This window comes from Apteryx mantelli, chromosome 2 (assembly GCF_036417845.1).
Source record: "Apteryx mantelli isolate bAptMan1 chromosome 2, bAptMan1.hap1, whole genome shotgun sequence".
Lineage (NCBI taxonomy): Eukaryota > Metazoa > Chordata > Aves > Apterygiformes > Apterygidae > Apteryx > Apteryx mantelli.
In genome coordinates this window covers 61794689-61811984 of record NC_089979.1, presented here as the reverse complement: position 1 = coordinate 61811984, position 17296 = coordinate 61794689, and positions in this window count along the sequence as shown.

Genomic DNA, 17296 nt, shown 5'->3' with positions numbered 1-17296 from the left:
CAATGCTTATAAATAATGTGTGATGTGATATTATTTAATAGACATAACCATGATGCTTTTAATGGCTGGATTAGATCACTACCAGAAATGTGACTCTGTATCAGCTAACACAACCCCTCTGAAAACAAAGAAGGGGGAGACCACCCAAGCCTGATTCTTTTCCACTTGATACCTTGCATCATTATTGTAACTTGCAAAGTGGATATTAAATACTGTCATGCTCATCTCAGAGTTTTGCAGAAGTGTAAGCTGCAAGGCAGTCGAGGATCCGAACACTCACAAGTGGGTAGACAGCTCTGGAAGTCGTTATTCTGGGTCTGGCCTATGGAGGAAGGCCTGTTCTCCTCAAATTAGCAACCGTTGGTTCTTTTCAGGCTCTTACGTACTTGCCCCTGGTGATTTCTCTCCTAAGTCAAGTTGTAAATCAGCATGCAGATTGTCAGTTTGCTTCCCTTTTCAGAGACACAAAAAATGAGACCACTCAATGCCAAATTCATTTAAATGAAAATAACTTTATTCATTTAGCAAGACAAAGAGAGAGCTCTTTCAAAGTACAGAAATCCACATGGATCTAGTGAGATGAAAGAGGGTGGCATTTTTAAAGCTTATTCAGCTTTAAATCTTGTTTCTATCTGATTCATATTAAAATATTTTTAGGGATCCACAATCTTGGAAATCTCTAACCTTGCAAAGAAAGTAGTATATCCTCAAGAAATAGGAACTATGCTAAGTTGCAGAGCATGAATGAAGAGGTGTTTGAAAGCTTGTAACCCTGATAGCAAACTGATCTCCATCTCTGAACTGTTTAAACCTGCAGAGACAAGAGTTTGCTTATTTAAGGTAGTATCTCTTTACAGCGTATTGGATAGTGGTTTGTCTCTTTTCTTCTGAATATCTATAAGCTAGTTATAGCTGAATGGCTTTATTAAATGCAAGTACAATACAATAAGAACGTAAAAGAACTGCATGCCTGTTTTGTATTAAACATTTCTATTTTCCTGAGCTATACATTTTCTTTATGAAATTATTAATATGGAAAAATCCAGATAAATTGCTAATACATTTGTTATTATGGTAAGTCTTACGGTATGAGTGGTGTGTTTGCCCAAACGAGCATGCAGATAACTTCTATTTTCTCAGTATTTTGCAACATCTTAGAGTCATGGAAGGCAGGCGTCTCCCCCACACACACACCCCAACCCCCAACGGTGGCATAAGTAAATACTTTTATTTGGTACTGCTTCTCAGAAAAATCACAATATGTGCCCCAAGGGCATGGACATCAAATCTCTATTCACTTTCAATGAAAAGCCTTCACAGAATTTCAGAAGAAAATTGTTTTCAGTTTCTTCGTTGAAACTTCTCCCCTTCAAGATTAAGGAAAATGGAAATTAAAATTAATATTCAAAGGTGAGATTGAAGGACAGCACCTTCTTCATCATTTTTATCTCCTAAACTGAGGGAGATGCAGTAGGTGTGTCCTGCTTCCCAGCATGAGAATATGATCTTATAATGATGAGGAGGGTTATGAGGACATGTGACCCTATAATTTCTGCTCAGTGATACTAGATGACTGTAATTATGCTCACAGTTGCCTAAAGTCTTAATAGGTTTCATGAAAGAAATTTGAAAACTTGAGACTCATTCACAGTTAAGCTTAATTTCAGAATTTTGGCAGTGCATCTGTTTTCAGGGTTGTGACCTTCAAATTTTAAAAGCTGTAAAATAATTTCTCCTCCTACAGAGGAAAGAGCAATTAAAGTGGAGGGGGATTCCCCGAAGAGACTAAAGAACTTAGACTGAAAGGAGATTTACAGCATGCATCTCGTTTCTTTAATGAAAGGTATTACTATGCAAGTTAGGAGTCTTTTGAAAATCCTTATCCAGGAGAATACGATCAGTTTGCACTAGTGTAGATATGCTATGGTCTTCCTTAGTTACAGTCTTAGTTGTAGTTTATAATTAAGTGGGAAGTTATTTAAATGCAAAAGAGATACATACATAAAATAAAGCTGTTAGATTTTTCAGGACTGATGTGTCATCTATTGCATATTCACAGCTTCCAAAGAGGCTACTGAGACAGTTTCTCAGATATGATTGTCTTTCAGAGAAGTGTTTTATTGTCTTTTAGGAGTAAAAATTGATTAAAAGACATCTGAAGATTTTCCTCCTCCTTTGCTCTAAGGAGTCTAGGGATACTCTACTACCCACTTGGGCTTTCTTCTGATTATAAAAAAAGGATCCCTTCAGACCTTTCCCTCAGATGGCCTCCTAGAGCGATCTTGTGCAGCTACACCAATGCCATAGCAGTCATACTATCAAGGCGTTAGAAGAAAGAGAAACAGTTGCGGTAAATAATTTCATAATTCCTAAATCCTTTTCAGTTCATTTTTTGGCTCCTAGGCCACACTGTGGAAGACATACTTTCTTCATTTATTACCTCTTCCTTAGCCTATTCACTTTTTGGTGATTACCTGACCTCCTTCAGCAGTAAATTAATTGAAGACACCCAAGCAAGATCTATACTAGTAAGTCAAATAATGACAGGAGCCAGTGGAAGGCACAAGAAGTCAAATGTCTATAGTGTTAAACAGTTTGAAGAAGCCTGGCGCAGGTTTGGCATGTACAAGCTACTGCTGTTCCCTGCCCTCAGTTTCCAGGCACAGTTTCGGGGCAAGCGTGGCCCCTCGGCATTGTTTTGGGGAATCTGAAAGAGTTTGGCACTTCGGGCCAGAGTCATCCTCTGGCCTCAGCACCACCTGGGCTTGGGCAAGTTGTGTCTGGATACCTGGAGCCTTAGATGCTGTAGATTAACAGCAGGGGGTTTGCAGTTGCGTTTGTTATTCAGCCGGATGTTCCCCCCTCTGAGCCCTAACTCATGTACCACAACCTTTTCAGGAAACAAAACCCTTCTGTGTGAAACCCAGGCCCATTTTCACTGGAAGAGCAGGTTCTTACAGCAGCTGCTTTCTCGTGTCCAAAATGAAGAGTGATAATCTCTCTGGGATTTACAGTAAACAAGCACACTCAAGTTCACAAGTGTGCTCTTTCTTTGTAAACACAGCAGGAAATAATAAAAAGTGTCAATTCTGAATAATCATTCCGAACGTTATGCCGTCGTTCTAGCTGCTTGACTGTTTGCCCGCAGGAGTATGAAGTTTTGCATTTCTGAGATCCTCGTCTTCAGAAGTTTAGTATATTTGTGCAAGTCTTTGCAGGGCAGAAGCATAATTTTAATGGAAATAAATACTGTATATGATTTTTCCTACAATTCTATTATTTTATTCAAAATGGAAATGCTGGGAGACAGTTGCAGTTAGCAGAGTTTTTTAATAAATATGTGCTAGGGCTATTTGGAAACAGGTTCTCTTTTCTTTCCACAAAATTTTTACATTTCCTTTCCTCTTTAGCTGAAAATAAAAATAATCAACCTTTTAAAGAAATCTCGGGAAACTCATAAATAGATTTTTGGCTTCACATTTCATTTCTATACTTTTTTCAGAATTTTTAAACAAATTTTGAGTAACTTCAACATTAGTGTTTTCCAACTTTTATTCTATCTCTTTTCCTCTGTTTTAGACTATTAACACATTGTTATTCACCTTGTAGATCCAATATTATTTGGGACCTAAAAATGTAAATTTTTTCTGGCCAGTGATTCTATCCAGTATTTGAATCTTGAATTTGCTTTGGCCTTTCTAATACTTCTTAATAATGTGTGTAATTATGCAGTTGAAATTGTTAGCCACTGTTATCAAACTAATCTGAAACATGATGCTGACATTTTCAGTCATAAAGCCAGACACTTTTCAATAGTTTGTTAATTTGTTGAAAAGAATAAGCATTATTATCATTTTTTATTGTTCTTTATTTTTTCTAAGCAGCATCTGTTGTTACTCCTACTTTCCCCAACATAAGACCAGCATCCGCATGATTTTATTGAAATCGCAGAGGTTAATGGTAATTCTTGCTGCCAAATGCAACTGATGATTTTCAAGAAGCTTGAAGGTATCTGTTGGTCTGTGGTTTTACAAAGCATGGGTGATGCATACAAGCCCCTGTTGTTATTTTTAGCCTGTCAGAGATATGCCTTACAACTTACAGAATGTGCTTTTATCTGCAAAAAGCTGAAAACTTTGCTAATCTTGCTTTCTTCCCTTGTACCTCCAGTGCAAGAAATAATCACAATAGGTAATTGTGATAGACATCTATCAGAAGCAAAGAAGTTTTGTTAATGATAAATTTCTGCATGGTAGCAAAAGTGCCAAGTTCTAAGTATTTTATACAACGTATTGTATGTAGTACTTTAACCTTCAAGCAAAGTTTCTCTGCTTATAATGGAATATTTGTTTAATAAGCATTTGGTAACAAACCTTAACCTTGTAGAATCAAATGTAGCTGATTAAAAAAAAATTTTTTTATCATCTCATCTATCGTATTTTATTTACTTAGATATTGTGAGATTTTAAGGCATACAGTGAAATACAACAGAAACCACTTTCAGAATAGAAATAAAAAGTATCCTCAAAAGTCCATAGCTATTTCACAGTAAAATTATACTGGAGGAGAACTGGCCAAAAGCTTTCTCAGCTGAGAGCTGTGCTCGCAGTCCGTGAAGACATAGAGCTGAACCTAGTTTCTAAGTGACAGAATAGACTGCATTCACCCACATCTTTTAAACTGGTACGATGGTCAAAGACTCTTGATTCATTTTATTTAGAATAGAAAAGTTCTAGTTAAATGTAGTTTCTAACTTTATTGATAGCAAGGCAAAAATGCAATCAAATTCCTATTTGTTCATTGCTTATCTCTGAAAATGGGAGAAAGCTGATTTAGGTGTGTCCTAGATATTCTTGGATCCTTTGCTTAGAAGGATACATAGAATCTATTGTTTTTCTCATTGATTTGTCAACCGTTTTAGTGCAATACTGGTTCAGCTGGACAGAATTTTTGGAAAAGAAGAAAAAGGCAATACACAAGCAATGCATATCCTTACATACTTTCTGGAAGAGCTATTTTTTCTTCTCACTGGGAGGTAAAACTGCGTGTTTTCTTTTTCTTCTCCTGCTGTAGAAAATGAAATGTGCTTCTAAAAACTACTTCAAGAAGTGTAGGATACTATGAGACAAGAAACACTGCTAGTGATTCAAATGTTTGAAATGTTTAAAGCTATCAGAATACAGGTTTGCAATTCCCAGTGCTTCGTGTAGGTGATACAGGATTTTGTTTACTATTAGAATAAGCAACTTACTTACCCACCTTGTGATTTTTCACAAGTTTTGCCTGTCTTATAAATGGAAGTTTTAGGAATGCTTCATAACTGAGAACGTTTTCAGAAGGCTGATCTGAAACTTAAACACATACAAGGTTATGATCAGTAAGGAATGCCTTTTAAAACCAAATATTCTCTGTTCTCCCTCCTTCAATAACTACTGAGCAGTGCAAGGCTTCACTGTGACGGAACAGAACTGGGGGGAGAGCAGAAATCTTCACTACATATGACTCAGTAACATGTACAGGGAGTTAAATGACTGCCTGTGTCCTTGCTTTGGATCCATGAATAATAAAACATACGTAATCAAAAACTTGCTTGCCAGTTTAGCTGAGGTCTGCATACAGCATACTTAACATGAAGATCATGCCTCCTCAGTTTATCTCCTGTGTCCGGTCTGTATCACAGGCTCCTACATATCCAAGTATCTAGATGTGTGGATATATACCTACTAGACATTTTTATTACAGCATCATCCAGAAGCTAACCTACGTCCCATAGCTGCCGACTTTGCAAAATAATGCCATTTGGTGCCCCCAAAGAATATATATAATCCTTATTTATCTGCTCCGTAAAAAAGTTATCTGTGTCTTCATGGACAAGTATATCCAAGAAACAGAATTATTGTATCTTATTTGATAGTTGTTCAGCTCGTCTGTTGGTAATCGCTACATGTATTTGTTCAGCAGCTGGGTATGACAGGACCACTGCACTTGGGCCTGAGGGACCTGCTGGAGGGAGGGAGAGACTCTCCATGAGAGCTAATGAGCACTCTGCAGTGGCGAAAAAGTTTGGGGCTTCACAAAACTTTCTGCAGAGAGTGTGAGAGGAAGGCAGCAGCCTGCAGCAAAAGCAGGTGCAGGGGTGATGGAAAGACAAGGCTTGTCTTGCTTGTCTCCCAGCTGATTATCATAATTAGATGTTCCTGATGCTGAACGTGAAGAGCAACACAGACACTTCAACTAGCTCCAAGTGCAGCTGTCCACCTTTTCCACGGTTTAGGTTGTCATTTAGGCTGTCAGATTTCTTACCTTACTTCAGAGACCAGCTAGAATGTCCTAGTGCCAATTATTAAACCGAACGATAAGCCTGAGCAATATGAAAGAATTTTAAAAGTTTGACTTTCTAAAGGCTCTTTTGAGAGAACACGGTTGTCAAAAGTCTAGCTGAACTGAGAAAGATGCATTCTCAACTGAGGCGACAGCAGCCAATGTACTAACATCAGAGTAGCAGTACTGCTCCCATAAACCCAACTTTAGAGTATTTTAGAAAAGCTCAAAATGCTTCCCCTTCAGAAGTGATTTCTACTAAATCAAGAAGGGGAAAATTCTTTCCTGTAAGTTTTTGGTCCAGGACCCTCCGCATTGGACAGTTTGCCCAGAAGGCCATTTCCTGTTGCCATGGCAACTGGAAGGTGACTCACTCTCTGTTTTCATCCCGAGTTTCTTGCCCATCAGGAGATCTTTCCAGAAAGGTATCTTCCAGAGCTGAAGAATAAGAGCTGAATAAAAATTCTGCATTACTTCCAATTTAAGATATTTTATCAGAATTTCAGAGGCTTCCTGAAGCTGGAATTTACTGAATACTGGGCCTATTCATGTGTTTTAATGCCTTTCAGGTTAGATCCTCCACGGTTTAAAAGTCATAAATGGCAAGTAAGTTTCAAGGGCTAAAACAAGCTTCTCCTTGCTTGTAAAGTCAGTGTCACTAGAATTCAAAATGTCTCTGAACTTTTGGTATAGTTTTTAATTTGTTTGTATGAATTAAGTCATCAGCTGCTCCTTAATCCAGAGCCCAGGAAAATGTTTCCTAGATCATTTGGTGTGGTTGCTTTGCACCTGCAAAATGTGCTGTTTCCAGCATTAAAAACAGATAAGTTGCAAACAAGGAATATTTAATTCACCTGCATACTGGTTTCTTACATATTAAAAATGCTCCACTTACTTAAATTAAAGATCTTGTGTTGTCTGAAATTACTGTACATAACGAAAGATTCGCAAAGCATCTTTGCAAAAAGCTTATTCATATGCAAAACTCTCCCCTGCTCTGTGTTCGTACTCCCTTCCAACCACCCCCATACAGCGGGTTGGAAAGTTAGTAATCAAAGGATGGCTAAAATAGCAAGAATTACTTGAAAGTAAATAGTGATGGTTAACATAAAAACTAGTGATTCTTTCTGAAGAAGCTTTTTTTACCATTTTTACATTTAACTTTTATAGGAGAAACAGTATTTTGCTCATTTTGGGTGTTTGTTGGCAGTAATGTGCAGTTCCATTGCTTCTATTTTATAGTCAGTTGCCATTTTCATGTGGGTGGGTTTCTCATACATAAACAGGGCAAAAAAAAAATTTAAATAAAGCTATAAATACTATTTTAGGTGGCAAAATGACTGAGGCAAGAGTCAGAAAAATTACTCTGAATATTATTTTTAAATCTGACTTTCTTAATGACAAGAAGTTTGCATCTTCTAGGAACAAAAAGGAGGAAAAAATCTGCCACTAAAGTAGTTCGTAAGGGTTGGTATTCTTCCATCAGTAATACTTAGAGTCTGTGTGTGGTTAAACACGTACTTTGACATTGTGGTTTTTATCCAGTATGGTTTTAAAAGCTTTTCATGACAAAATAACTATCATGCAACATGCAAATAAATTTTTTTATGAGTGTAACAGCAACTGATTTTAAGAAACCAAAGACCATTAAAGTGAATAGAAAGATCTAACTTTAGGAGATATTGGACTAGATCCCAGCAGGGGAAACATTATTGTTTGAAAAAATTCAGTATGGAGGACAGCAGGAATTGAGGTCAAAATGTAATCACCCAGAACGTAGCTCTTCAGGGTAAATTATTTTATACTACCTCTGAACTGAAATATCTCTTAATGGTAATAAATCCCCTTATTTGGTGCTGGGACTGTATTTGCAATAATATATCAGAAGAAAGATCTTTAACAGCCTACATACTTTTTCATATGACTCTTTAGAATATGCGGTGCTTTCTCCCAGACAGGCTGGCATAAATTTATTTTCAGTTTGAGACAAACTCATCAAATGGAAATAGTGGTAGCTGACAAATACTAAACCAAGGGTTTGAAATCTAACTGAAACTATAGGTGAAAAGAAGAGAAAGAGCATAACAAGTAAAATAGCCTGATGTTGTAGTAAACAAGTTCAGAGCATCACAGCTGTACAACACTTGTGAAAACAACAACTATCTGGGCCATCATAGTTTGTTTGAATTTCATTTGTTTGATCTTTATTTTCTTACTTATTTTTGCTTGGTAATGACCTACTTAAGCTGTTTGCCATTACTGCCATTCCAGAAACTTTTGTTGAACCTTACCCCGTGAATTGCAGTCGTCTGGCACTAAACAATCACTTAAGAGAGTAACTGACTACTTTAAGGTTGGATTTTTTTATAGCAATTTAGTTAAAATATTATAAGTTTTTCTATACCAGTGTAAGTATTATTTTATTATTATGACTATTGTAACTATTATACTAACTGTATTAGAGATAACTTTCACATATATGTTTACTTCTCATATATGAATGAAACCATAAATGAATAATAAACTTTTTATTGGTGTAACTGCATCTGTCCAAGGACGATGACATTGCTCTAACTTTAGCAGCACAGAAGTGTAAGTTTTGTGCACAGCAAAGCCCTTGATCTTTTTCATGGAAAACAAAGGGAATGTAAGAAGATCTTGTCTGGCAGTTTTATATTCCTCTGCTGAAAATGTCCTCATTGTGCCGTTCCCCTAAGCTCTGAGAGTAGTTCTTTTTTAGTGTCAGTTAGAAATGTTCTGTCTTGTCTTCTGATTTCACAGAAACTAACCCACTCTGATTTAGAATTACAGGTAATCTGCTGCTGCCCAGCACAGAGTGAAACGGTGTGCAAAGCTGTCCCCAGGGTCTGGCCCTGGCAAACTGGGACTAGCTCACCTGTCTGTAAAGTCAAGCTGGCTGCCACGTGGCGCATTATGAAGCTCAATTTATATTTGCAAGGTGTTTTTGAATTTTGAAGAAAATGAGGGGTAGAGCTGTGCTTTTGTTCTGTCTTGCCGTCAGTGCATTTTATTGCTGCTATATTCAAAAGGAATTAGTCTTTTAGTAGTCTCTCTCAGAAGTCCCCTCACAGAGGAATTAAAATGTATGTTTTGGTGAAGACACAGAGATGCCTTATTTGGTAGCTAACAAAACTAACTGTAATTTTTTTTCCCCAGGAATTTCATTGCCTGCAGCAGTGCAACAAACCTGATGGCCTTTTTCAAAAGCAGCAGGTCAGATAGGAAGAAATGAATTCAGAGGGTCAGAAATTTCTCTTTTTAGATGTAATTAACACTGTTAAAGTGTTAATCAGGACTATTTATTTAATCAAAGTGAAATCAAGACTATTTAAGATACTTTAGATACTACCTGTCTCATATAAAGAATGGCTTATATCAGAATGACATGAAATTTGTATCTTTGTTCCCAGAAGACTCTATTCTCCCTTTGATGAATTAACTCAGCTGCCACATTCTGTATATTATATATACGTTTTTTGAAGCAATAGAACTTCTGCTCAAATGGAAGGGGGGCAAATACATTTGTCTCAGATTTAGCAGAGAATACAATTGATTCAGCTGCGGAAAAAAATGCCCATTGAGACTCAAACATAATATCCAGGAAATACCATTTATCATCAACTACAACAAAAAACAACAACAAAAGCCAGAATACAAAGTTCTCAATCACGCCAGGAATCCAGGAACAAAATGTAGTGATAATAATATAAGTATATCTTTTATTTTTTGCTCTGAAAAACAATCAAACAATAAAATACTTCTGCTATGTGTCCAGGTTTCTGGTTGAAAAATAAATATACCTTGTCACTGATACAAATGCCACTGCAAGGAAGCTACAAGATAAACACAATTTTGACCTTGCTTATCTTGATCTAGGCTATTAGCTTGAACAACCTGAAAAATAAAGTTGCCTGTGCGAAAGTCCGACACGTGTGCGAAGAACATTCTCCTGTTAGAACTTTACGAATGAAGTGCGTCCGAAGCCAGCGTCTCTCATCATTATTTCTGATCACCGTAAACTCAGTCAGGCAACTCTGAAGATGCCACAGCAGCGTTAGCCTCCCCCCCATTTAAATTCTTGCTCATGTCACGCTGCAGATTATTCTGGTAAGCCTTCATACGCTTGCACATAAGACGCCATAAACTCAGATCACTACTTTGTCTCTTTTGTTTCTTTTCTTTCATGATAATAAAAAAGAAACAAAATAGCAATTAAGAATAGAAAACTCCTAATGTAGTAAAAGAAGTATCTACAGCTTTTAAAGGTTTTTGAAAGGTTTAAAACGGAATGTATTTCAAACTGGTAGAAGTTTCACACATGCTTTCAATTGAGGGAAATTAAACCAAGGCATAAAAATAAAAGCATAATATTTTTGATTGGTAGCAAATCAATAAAATTTGTTAGGATAGTTGATAAGAGATCCTTTGGCAGGTATGCTACTTTACAGAAATTTTGTGCTTCGTATAGATCACATCTACAGAGTTTAAAAAACCTGTCAGAGATTGGTGCCTCTTTTTATAAACACACTAATGAAACAAAATGCAGTCACAATATTTCAATTCAAAAGATAAATCCTCAAAAAATAACTTGTGATCGTTCTGAAATGGGTGCTCTGATGCAATAGTGATGTAATGTAATCAAACTTTCAGGTTCTTGGAAATCAGCGAGCATGGTTGCTTTGGAAAATAAAAAAAAATCTATATTCCTTCTCAAACTGAAGACACTAATTGAGACTGTGACTCACTATTGCTTTATGTCAGGATAAATATCATTGATTTCTTTGGAACTGCTTTAGCATAAGACAGAAGTAATATGATTGTAGTGAATCAGACAGGAGGTTATGGTACAATTACACTATTTCTACTAAAGGAAATGATTGCAGCAGCTACTCCTTCATTCAGTTAATTCACAGTTGACTGTGACACCTTTGGCTAAGTGAATAAACTTCTGTAAAGCAACATCGTGCTCAGAAACATCTATTCTTGATTTTAGTAGGGAGGGGATTTTCACTTGAAGAATTGCAATGTATTTGTGCATAGGGGTGTAGAGGTGAAAAAAAAAGAGCAACAGATGATCTCTCCCTCTAATGCATTTGTATTTCTTTCAGCCTTTCTTCTGGGGCTGTGAAAGACTGAAGGAATCAGGTAAAAAGCTCAGTAGTGCTCAGATCCTTGGATGCCGGGTGCAGGATAAGATCCTGCGTACAATAGAACAGAATTTTTAATTTCTCTTTAGATTTGTCTTTTGTTGATTCTTCCATTTTATTACCCATATAAGGATTTGGTAGGAGATAGTTGGTTCTATAATATTTCTTTATACTTTTCTCCCCCTCCCTCACTCCTCAGGTCATTTCTCCCCGCTAGAGTGGCGAGAGAGTTTAGTCCCCTATCTCTTCAAGAATTTGCTAACCAATATTTTTTCATTTTCCATTTTGAATATCTTTAAGCAGTATACTTATTAGGGAAGAGGTTGCTAGTTGGTTATGAAGAATGTGGCTGTGCATTTGTGCTAAATTAGCCATCTGCAAATCAGCCCTTTTTGTGTAACGGATCACTAGATCAGGAGGCCTCTGGAGCTAGAACTGTGTCTGCTCCTCCTGAAGTCGCCGTGCCCAGGGTGCAACCTTGCAGTGGCGCTGCCTTGGGCTGGGTTTCATCAGGACACAAGTAGCGAACCATGTCAAGGTAACCCTTCAGAAAGATAGATCTCAAAACTCCTAGGTGTGACAGATTAAATAAAAGAGTTTGAAAATAAATTTCCCCCTGAAGCCTGTGTCCTCACGGGAGCAGTTATTTCCTCCAGTTCTGCTTCGAAGCCTTTCAGCTGCCCATGGCTGCATAAATCTCTGCAGCCCCCAGCGTCTATAAGGCATGCTAAGATGGAGGTGAGGGCTCTTGCGTGCCTCAGGTCCCCCCCTCACTGTCTGGTGGGCACGTGCTCTGCAGGCGCTTTGCTTCGTGACCCCCTGTCCTGCTCGCCCCCTGAGCAGCCCCACCAGCACGGACAGTCACCTTTCCCCTTTGCTGCCCAGCGACACCTCCTCCCCCCCCTTTTTTTTTTCTTAACAGAAAAGCAATATACAGGGCTCCACAAACTGGCAAGAGCGAACAAAGCAGTTGTCTCATTTGCTGCATTCATCGCTACTAACTCCAGGATGTTTGGTGTTGAGGGGGTTTCCTCTGGTTTTAGTTTTCTGGGGTTTTTTATGAGAGGGAGGGAGCTTTTAGATAGCATCAGCAGCTTGACTTGCTCTTGTAAGGACAGAAATGTGCCTTATCAGAAAATGAAAAAGGGTCACTTTGCTGTTTACTAAGCCCTTTTTTTTTTAATAATGGGGCACAAAAAGGACTGAAGAAAAGAAGGTACAAAAGATACCTTTCTTTGTTAGAAAAGTAGACTTCGTCAGGTCCTGGTGGTGCCAACAAAAAAAAGGTTAGAGATGCCATATAAAAAAGATGCATTCTTTTCTCTCTTTAGTGTTCTCTCTGGCTTTTGAAGGCCATTTTTACAGCCATAAACTTATTTGCCATGTATAAGTTACAGATCTTTCTTGGAGACATGGCTAAGCTGACAACATCATAATTCAGGGTGGCCTCAGCCTTAGCTGACCTGCCTCTGCAGGAAGGCTTTACACCCTGGCTCTAGCTGAGGGCAGGGCTTAGGAAACAGCTCTGGCAGCCTCTGCCAACAAGAGACAAACTCAGCAATACGCAGTTCCTGAAAGTGGCTTTTAACAGTTTTAAAGTAAGAGCGCATTACTTTTTAGGGAAATGATTGACATAAAAAGCATAGTAGAACCAGAAAAAGAAATAATTCTGGAAAGATAACAGGCGCACCAGAAGGGCTGTGTCTGGAAATGGAAGAATCTATTTCCCAGTCCAACAAGGGATTTGTTTGAGAGCCTTGGAAGTCTTTTTGCTTTGATTTTTCTTTCATTAACATTAAACTTTTGGGGGGTCTGCAAATAATATCACTTATTGGAAACTAATAAAACAGGAAACTTCAACAGGAAGACAAGAACTAAATTAAAAAAAGAAAAGCTAAGCATAGTCAACTAAACAGAATTAGTACATTAAATTTATAGAGACCCAAATGTAATAAGCTACTTTCTTTTGTAAGTTAGTTTCTTTCATGTCTGTCAAATGCTGTCTTCTGCGTTATTATCAGATGAAAATGCAAGGTCAAAACAAATTATCAGCAAAATGGGAAATCCAATAGTTGCTTCCTATTCTACAACTAGAGGAAGAGTTTAGAAAATATTTTTAAAGGATATTTTTGATACCTTGTTGTGCTAATCAGTGGCATATATTTTACAGTCAATAGAAAAGGTTTAGCTAGATAGAAAATGCCTTGTGATAGCCTCTATTGTTAAGTAATCACTTAATTAAAATATAAAGAAAATTCTTATCTAAAATAAATTATCTGTTTATTTTCCCAGGATTTATTGTTGAAATTTTCCTCTTTTTTTAAAGTAGATCAGCTTGTCTTTTTGAATCATCTTAAGAATTATCTTAAGTTCACTTTTTTGTCATATTTTCCACTTTTGTTTTCTTTAAATGGACAGAAGTATTTGGCTGTTTTAGGAATTTCCCCTTCACACATGCAGACATGCAAACTTTACTAAAGTTCAGCAAGTTGTCACAGGCAAACTCTCTTGCTATGAACACATCAAAGGAACAGTAGTTACACAGTGAATTTAAAAAATATCACAGACCTTCTTATTTCCTACCAACACCCTTTTCGCTTGATAGTTTGTGACACAAGTGCTTCTAGTTCTACATTTGTTCAGCAGTGGTGTTTCTTCCACTTCCTTAATCACACATTTATGCTACTATTATATCTCATCATTAGCTCATTCTATCACTAAACATAGTTCAGATGTCATTGATTAGTTATGATTAATTTCCTTGAAAAACCTGAGAAACTACCATTCCCGCATCTCAACATTTAGTGTCATCTAGCCTTCATGTTATAGCTGTTGTTTTATCACCAATAGTCTTCAGCTTCCTGACCCATTTAGGTGCTCAGTGTTATGGCAGAATGAGAATCTAGTTTGTAGTCCAGGTCCAAAAATGTAAATTAATAATTTTCCAGTGCCACAAAGGTAAAAATATAGTCCTTTATGCACATATTCTCTTGCAAAGATAGATAATTTTGTGTTGAAGCATTTTATTACAGATACTATACTTTATATAGTGTTGCCTCTCTGAGGCTATTATGTTTAATAATAAAAAATTATTGAGCGCTTGACTATGTAGATTGTATTTTCTTTCCTTTTCTATATTTGGGAAAGCCTTTTACATTCAACTTTTTTCTCTCTAAATCATCTTTGCCAAGATATCTCTAAAATGTGATTGTTTTTAATTCACAGCTTTCTCCTTTCTCTTTGGAAGAATACCTGGTGTTAACTAAACTTGTCCTCTGAGGTTAATGAATACATACTAAAGATACCTATCTATTATGCTACTGAATCAGGCATGCTTGTGCATTAATCCAATCCTGGGATTTATTGATTGAGTTAGATTAGATGCAGAATAGGAAAAAGCAAATTGAATTATTGTGCCTTTAGCCTGCTGTACCACTCGGCCATCCTGTTTAAGGAAAAATAGAATGGTGAACAGAAAAGGAGGTAATTTCCTTAATCGTAGTAGGCTAGCAACAGGAGGCCCATCATCCATAAAGAAATAGGGAATTATATGTTTCGTAATTGAACTGCCTTTCCAGTTTGGTTAACCTGGCTTCCGGGGGAAGACCTAAGCACAGGGGAGGCTCAGACTCAGCTCAAAGACTACAAAACCCTCCCTCCGCTCACCTCATTTGCTTCCTTATCTTCACTGAAGCATCACTGAAACTATCCAGACACTGAAACCTATCCAGATCATTTGCAGAGGTGAAGGTATAGAAGTGGTACCTGGAGTTGTCTCCCTTTTTAGCTACCACCTGCTTCACTATACTGCCACAGTCAAGGCCTTTTTTCTGGCAGCAGCGGCAGTCTGCAAGTATATTTGCCTCTCTTTCTCCACTATTGCTACAGGCCTATCTATATATGTTAAATCTTAAATATTAATAAATCATTAGAAAGGATATTAACATATGGTGCTGGCCCTATATATATGTCTTACTCTTCACACTTGTTTAGCAATTTCCATTAAAAAGACTCATTATAGAGATCGTTTTGACATACTTTGAAACAGCTGTGCTCATTATAAATTATCTATGTATTGGAGTTTGGGAAATTAATGCACCAGGAAGTGAAATGACTCATCCAGGATCAAGGAAAAAGTATGTTCAAGTCAATATTAAAATCCAAGTTGTAGCTCTCCACTATGTTCACTGCACAGTCATCTTTCTCTTCATCTTTCTTTCTATCTTTTCTTTTAAACCACGTCCTACAGTTAAACATTCAGCTGGAGAATTCCACCATGCTGTTTTCATGTTCAAAAATGTAATTGGCATTTAGCTAACAGTTAGCTAAATACAGCTTGAATGTCTTCAGGATCAACTCCTTCTTTTGCTTTGAGCTTCAAAGAATAGAGAGAAGGTGGATTCCCAGGAAAGAAGAGCAAGGATGGTGGGCAGAGAACAAGAGAGGGAGAGCCTTAACGCGATGGGGTGAGCATGAATTGTGTTGCTGCTATGGGCGTTTCTTCCAGAGTAGATCAGAGATATGTGAATTTTCCAGCTTTTTGGTCCTGGGGAGTGCAGGGAGGATCAGAGGAAAGGAGATCACGGCAGGAGGCTAGAAGGGAGCAGGCTGCAAGATGGACCTGCCCTTCTGCTACCTGCGCTGATACTTGTGCTACCTAGGACAGCAGGGTAGAGATGGTCTGTGTTTCTGCTTTTCTAGCTATACTATTTTAAGTTACATTTTATACATGTGAAAACATGGTACTGGAAGTGTGTGCCTGCTCCCAAATTACATCTGTAGAGTCAGCTTTTACAGAGCCTGCAGTTTTCTAATTTGTGCTGGCTGTGTTGCCCAGGCATCCAGAGGGGACTTTTATTTCAGTCTTTACAGGGTGACCCAGTAACATTCCCATTACAGGCTGCTTCTTTTAGCAGACAAGGCAAAGGACCCTGTTTTGGGAATTAGATGACCAGGAATCCCTGGCATGACTTTTATAGTAATTGTGCCTGTTCCACTACAAATAAATGTCTTTAGACAACACATTATATCAATGGTACTTAGTCACCATGTGGGGCTGGACCTTAATATTCTTCTGTTTTTCTTTTAATGCCAGATGGAGAGAAATGAGCATGAAATTCAGACCAATAAAATAGTAATTTATATATAAACAGATGAGTGAGGAATAATTTTCATTCAAGGGAATTTGTCTTCATTTAGGAGACTTCCTGAATACTTCATCTCAGTTTCAATTAAGGAAAACAGATGTGTAGGAAGTTTGATTTGTAATAATAATAAAAAAAGTTATTAACATACATTTATCTTTTTCTTTCCATTTTAGATTTTGTGAAATACCACAGATCTGCGCACTACAATATACACGTGTAACATGACATAAAGAATAATATTTCAAGCTAGAGAGGTACTTAGACTTTTTGTCACCTCACTTACAACTACAGTTTGAGAACAGCTAGCCACTGAGATTATTAAAGATTTAAATGTGAGAACTTACAGACCCTGCATAGCTGGTTCAAAAGCCACAAGGCATCTCACAAGGCTATACAGCATCCAGGGACCAGACCTCTTTGCTTCACAAAATCCCTTCTTCTCCAATACAAAATCTGTAGTTTAGTTTCTGAAGCTTCCCATTTCCTGCTTTTCTTAACAGTAATACCTCTATTTCCTGAGACAAGCTAAATAGAAAGTAATCTTTTGATCTGTTTGCAAAAGATAACTCTGTAATACTAGTAAAACAACACTGAGTCTTCAACTCAACTCTTTTCTATTTAAAGTTTTACACCCAGCATCAGATGGGCCACTGGCTATCT